This window comes from Terrapene carolina, unplaced genomic scaffold, assembly GCF_002925995.2.
Source record: "Terrapene carolina triunguis isolate 2854851 unplaced genomic scaffold, T_m_triunguis-2.0 Scaffold138, whole genome shotgun sequence".
Lineage (NCBI taxonomy): Eukaryota > Metazoa > Chordata > Testudines > Emydidae > Terrapene > Terrapene triunguis.
The window spans coordinates 6,783,461-6,789,460 of NW_020664489.1; the positions used below are offsets into that span (position 1 = coordinate 6,783,461).

General features: G+C 46.5%; 1 protein-coding gene across 1 annotated transcript in view; it reads right to left on the reverse strand.

Moving 5' to 3' along the window:
* Positions 1-6,000, reverse strand: part of CRYL1 (crystallin lambda 1) — a 74,300-nt gene that overhangs the window by 39,287 nt on the left and 29,013 nt on the right. The gene's annotated exons all lie outside the window — the stretch shown is intronic.

Genomic DNA, 6,000 nt, shown 5'->3' on the forward strand with positions numbered 1-6,000 from the left:
ACTCTGCCAGTGTGCATTAAAGGTTCCCCCACCTGCTTTCAGAAGCACGTTAGGGAACCTTCAGTGTGCACCCACTGCGTCTACACTGACCAATTAATGTGCAATACATTAGTGTGCTTTAGAAATCACATCTCACAGTGCACATTGCTGCCCTATTTTTCTCTTGGATGGGGTTGAGCAACTCTTATGTAATGGAGAGTTTCAGCTTCTAGCCTCAAAGAGCGGTGTGTCTTTTCTTAATGAAAAAGGGGGGGGGGGGACCTCTGAAAGGAAAAGCACAAATCAACATTGCCAGGGACATAATGGCACCTGAGGTCTTCCCTTAACCACTACCTCACTTTTCTGCTTTTCAGCATATAAAGCCTGATTTCAAGAAATGCTGAGCACTCAGAGATGCTCACATTGACTTTTACTGGAGTGGTGGGTGCTCAGCACTTCTAAAAATCAAGCCCATAATGTCTTTCCTGTGGCTATGGGAGTAACTGCTGAACCAAGGAAGCTGTGACAAAGAAATCCTGATCACTTTCTTATGATTACAAAGTGTACTCTGGTTATGTGAACTTAGATCGAGGTTTCCCTACACTCAGGGCCGGCTCTAACTTTTTTGCCGCCCCAAGCAGCAAAAAAAAGCGCCGCCCCGCCGTAACACCCCCCGCCGCGCCGCCCTGCTGCAACCCCCCCCCCCCCGAGTCCCCCGCCCCCCCACCCCCCCCCCGCCAAGCGCCGCACTGAACAGCCGCTGCCCCCCACCGCGCTGCCGAACACCCCCCGCTGTGCTGCTGAACCCCCCGCGCGGAGCGCCGCCGAACATCCCCCGCCGAAACCCTCGCCGAGCGCCGCACCGCCGAACAGCCCCCGCCTCCCGTGGAGCGCCGCCGAAACCCCCACCGAGTGCCGCGCCGCCGAACACCTCCGCCCCCCGCAGAGCACCACACCGCTGAAGCCCCCCCCACGGAGCGCCGCGCTGCCGAAACACCCTCCGCCAAGCGCTGCGCCGCCAGAACCTCCCCCCCGCCGAGCCGCGCTGCCCCCCGCCACCCCAAGATTGGCCGCCCCTTACCAGGTGCCGCCCCAAGCACGTGCTTGGTTGCCTGGTGCCTGGAGCCGGCCCTGCCTACACTACAGACCCCGGCAGGATGATTTCTCATACATATACACTTTACAGCAGATCATTAATCTCTCTGTCTACTGCAGCACTATTGTGATAGGAGCCATGTCCAGTCTAGCCCTCAGCTAGTGGGACAGTTGTTGAGATGCAGCAGTGAATGGAAGGATTAAAACACAAGAAGAAACCTTATGGTTCCGAGACAGACTCAATAAACCCCAGCAGGGAAATAAAGTGACATCACTTTTTCCAAATACTTTCATCTTCTTGCATAGATAAAATCCACTCAAAAAAACAGTGTGAAAAGATAAACAGAGAATTCAAGCATAGTTATTGCTTTATCATCCAACTACTGAAATAGTTAAAAAAGCCACCTGGATTTAAAAACAAAAGGCCTGATAAGTCTCAGCCTACATAAAGAATATGGAGGCAACTTATCAGTATATCGATAGGCACCACCAAATATTTGGAAAAGATATTTGGAAATTTAGTCAAGAATCCCTTGAAATTCTCTCATTGTGTCACTTAGCTATAAAGCTGGGGGCCATAGTTAGTTAAAGATAATTTTGTAAAAGTGCAGCATATCTTTACTAGAAAAGTGACTCCTGTAGAAAGCCGGCCACTTGGGAAAGAAATAATGTGCACGCTCCAAAGTTACTGCCAAGAAACAGTCCAAGCATAGCTCTATGTAAATTGAACATTATAACTTATGAGCAAATTATGGTTTTCTTCCAAAATTTGCATTTAAGATTTTTTTGGGGGGAGAGAAGTATATCTCTAAGTGGCAGTGGCAGTACAGGAGTACATCCATATTTTGACTAGCCCCTCCAGTAGGAAGGATGCATGTGTAAGAGCTGAGATACATGATGAGATAAACTGCAGAATCCGTGCATTCATTATCCAGTGGGTCAGAAAGGTACTGACAAAAATGGATTCAACAGTACAACAAAGAGATGGTAGTACATATGTAGAATCCCCTCTTTACACACACAGTTTCATACATTCCAGTGAGGAAAACAAGATCCATGCAACCAAGCTATGGAGTCCCGATTAGTCAATGTGCTTACTAGAAAAGGGGAGAACAAGCAAAAATGTGGTTAGGCTGCAAATCAGAAAACAGGATGTTCACTGAAACAGAAACCATAATTCTACGGCTGCTGAGCAGTGCGCAGGTTAAGCTCAGCATGAGTCCACCAGAATGCTGAAGAGGTGTAGTCTATGATCAAAGCCACAAGCACAACAGAGATTTGTGTCTGTATGGCACCGATGACCTGCATGATCAGTCATAATAGGTGAACCACACAACAGCAAACCAGTGAAACTGTGCAAGGTACAATAGGACTAACAAAGGTTGTGATTCAGTGCCCCCTGAAACTAATGAAGAGGCTCCTCATTGACTTCAATGGGGTTTGAACGAGTGCCAAAGCAACACACAGTGGGCATGCATACTGGGTAAACGAATAAAGGTAAACTGTGGTAAACCTGGCATATTCATTTTGATGGTGGTATGATCACCAAAAACTCATATTCCCCCAAAAGTTGTTTCACGTCAGAAAGTTTTACATGTAGTTTACTGATCTTGTCTGAAGAAGTTTTAAGTAAAATAGTTTTAAAATATTAGGTCATCCAACCTCAAAGTCTTTTACTTGTGATTCTTAGTTCTGCTAGCTCAGGCCTCTGCTGCAGATTGGGACCTATATCGTACTTTTCTTCTAGAAGTCCGAAAATGTAAATTAGAGCTAGGGAACAGGCGGTCATTTTTCTTGCATTCTAGATCATACCCTGATGTGCAGTCTTCTCAGTGAACAATAATTATCGGCCTGAAGCTAGCAATTCACACATTGAAATCCTAGAATTTTAAGAAGATTATTCATACACCAGTGTCTATTGTCTACACACACAAAAATTGAAATGGTTAGTGCATAAGAAGGATTACAAAATGAAAGTTAGTGGTGCATTTAGACTACAATGTTTTGTTTTGCTGTTTGTTTCAAAGCAGCTTCTGAAACAAGCAGAGAAACAGAAATGCTACTTGTAGTTATTACAGCCAAGATGAAAGCACCAGTTTTGTTTCCAATCCCATGATTACGGTTATATGTGCCCATTCCTTTTGCAAAAAAAATCATGAATAAAACTGTAAAAAAAATATATATATATTCTTGACAAATATATTGTTGGCAAATGTAGTTTTGCCATTCTAATAAACGGTTAAATGACGAATACACCAAAATATATCTAATAACTTAAATAAAGAGAAGAGCACTTCCAAAGATTTACCCTTATTTAACAAATCAGTTAAAACTTTCAGCATTATGAAAATGGGAATAACTTTGAATTTTTCCACTGATAACTTTTGGGATGGTTTAGTTTTTAATTAAAAAATTGCAGATAAACTTATTAGCATGCATTTTATTAAATCTCCAGGACGCAGAAGATAGTTCAGTGATTGATTTAAATCAGGGGTGGCCAACCTGTGGCTCCGGAGCCACACGCGGCTTTTCAGAAATTAATACGCGGCTCCTTGTATAGGCACAGACTCCAGGGCTGGAGCTACAGGCGCCAACTTTCCAATGTACCGGAGGGTGCTCACTGTTCAACCCCTGGCTCTACTACAGTCCCTGCCCCCACTCCACCCCTTCCCACCCCCTCCCCTGAGCCTGCCGTGCCCTTGCTCCTCCCCCTCCCTCACCCAGAGCCTCCTGCATGCCACGAAACAGCTGATCGGGAGGTGCAGGAAGGGAGGGGGAGACACTGATTGGCGGGGCTGCCAGTGGGCGGGAGGCGCTGGGACCAGGAGGGGAGCTGATGAGGGGCTGCTGACATATTACTGTGGCTCTTTGGCAATGTACATTAGTAAATTCTGTCTCCTTCTCAGGCTCAGGTTGGCCACCCCTGATTTAAATAAAAAATGGTAGAAAGCTTGCCAAGACTGTAGAATACACCACCACAGACAAGTTGATAAAAATCAGACAGTGGCTTCTGTCTCTAGAGAATGCCAAGCACACATTTTTCCATGCTTCACTGTACAACTGTTAGCAGCTGCATCCTCTTCCTGCAGAGTAACTGTGTTTGTTCCATAACTGTGTTTTGTTTTCTATGCGATACACAATGTGAAAGGGCTGTATACATTTATGGTATGATACAAATAAACTGCTGCATTTCATGTCTGATAAATTTTGACACCTGTCTGTGTCCTGATTATTTTAGAGAGTTTTAAACATTTTACTAAGATTAATATTTTGGATCCCTGCCATCTCTATAGCCAGCTGCCTTGGTTACTCTGGACCACATTCATCACAAGAGGAGAAGCAACTTATCTCTGCTTCAGCCCTGAGGGCTGTCCTATCTCTTGCCCTTGCTGTCGTGGCCCCTAAGGGCTATTGCAGTATGTAGTGTTGCTGGGCCATGGGACCCCCCGGCTACTCCCCCCCCCCTAAAAATCTAGAATGCCCCATATAGGAGCATTCCCAGGAGGGCCAGACGGCCCCTATGCACTGATTAAGACAGTGCAATAGGGCTGTAGTACAGGGATGAATTCTCTTGCATTAATCAATCAGCCTGTACAGGTCTGAGACAGACAGACAGACAGAGACAAAGACACAGAAAAATAGAATAAATGCATTAAAAAAATTTTTAAAAATCTTTAAAATGATAAAAAAAAATGGCTTTTGTACACCTACAATAAAAAAACACCATCTAAAAAATCCAGTTTCTCAAGACATTCCAGGCCTAGAAGCAAGTGCTGCGTGTTGCACTGGGAAGCTAGCATTCTCATTTCCATTGCCTTAAAGCTCCCATTTCTAACCCTTCAGCATTGTGAGATAACAGACTTTAAACTTCAGGATTGAATATTGCCTGCCCTGGGTATCAGACCCATATCACCTGTCAGGGGGTCAGAACAGTGGAATAATGTAGGGAAAGAAGGAAATATTTTTCTGTCACATTGTCAAAAATAAAATAAAATAAAGTAACTCCAAAGTAACTGTTGGAAGCAACTCAGACATTTGTAACGTTGGAAGCAGTCTCAATGGAGATAGATGTGTGTGTTCCAAAGTGCATGATAAATATATGACATTGCAATTTATCTCATGGATATCACCTCCACATATGCGGTATAATACACACATGCAGCTATCTTAGTGAAACTTTTGTTTAGGAATATATTATGGATTCATAGAGTTTCATGCCAACAGGAACCATCATGATTACGTAGTCTGAGCTGCTGCATAACACAGGCCACAGAATTTCTGGACCAGATGCCACTGTGCCATACCAGGATACAATTCAGACTAATGAGTAGCTGTGCTATCCCTGCCCTGTAACAGGGGTTGCACTTTACAATGCCTTGCTGCTGTAGCATCAGCCTGGACTATTCACAAACAGCCTCCAGCCTGTAAGTCACTCCCAACTTTGTCTGTGTGTGCTACAGCCAACCGGCCACACCTTGATTCTTACCAGCCTTAAAGATTACCACAGGGTGACCCCAACACACTCCCAATTCCAGATTTTCCCCAGAAACATATGTCCTGTACCGCCCAGCCTAGGGTTACCATATTTGGAGTGTCCAAAAAGAGGACACTCAACGGGCCCCCGCTCCCAGCCTCGCCCCCGCCCCAACTCCGCCCCTCCCCCAAAGTCCCCGCCCCAACTCCGCCCCCTCCCCTGCTTCCCGCGAACATTTGATTAGCAGGAAGCCTGAAGCAGGAAGCAGGCAGCAGGTAAGGGGGGGGGAGGGAGGAGGCGCGGCCCAGTCTGGCCCCCTCTGGCGGCCGGCCCCGGCCCCTCCAGCCTGGCTCGGCTCGGGCCCTGGGGTGCCAGCCCCGGGCCAGCCCCCGGCCGAGCACCCCCGGGCCAGCACCGCCGGCCCCCGGCCCGTCCCCAGCCCACGGCCCAGC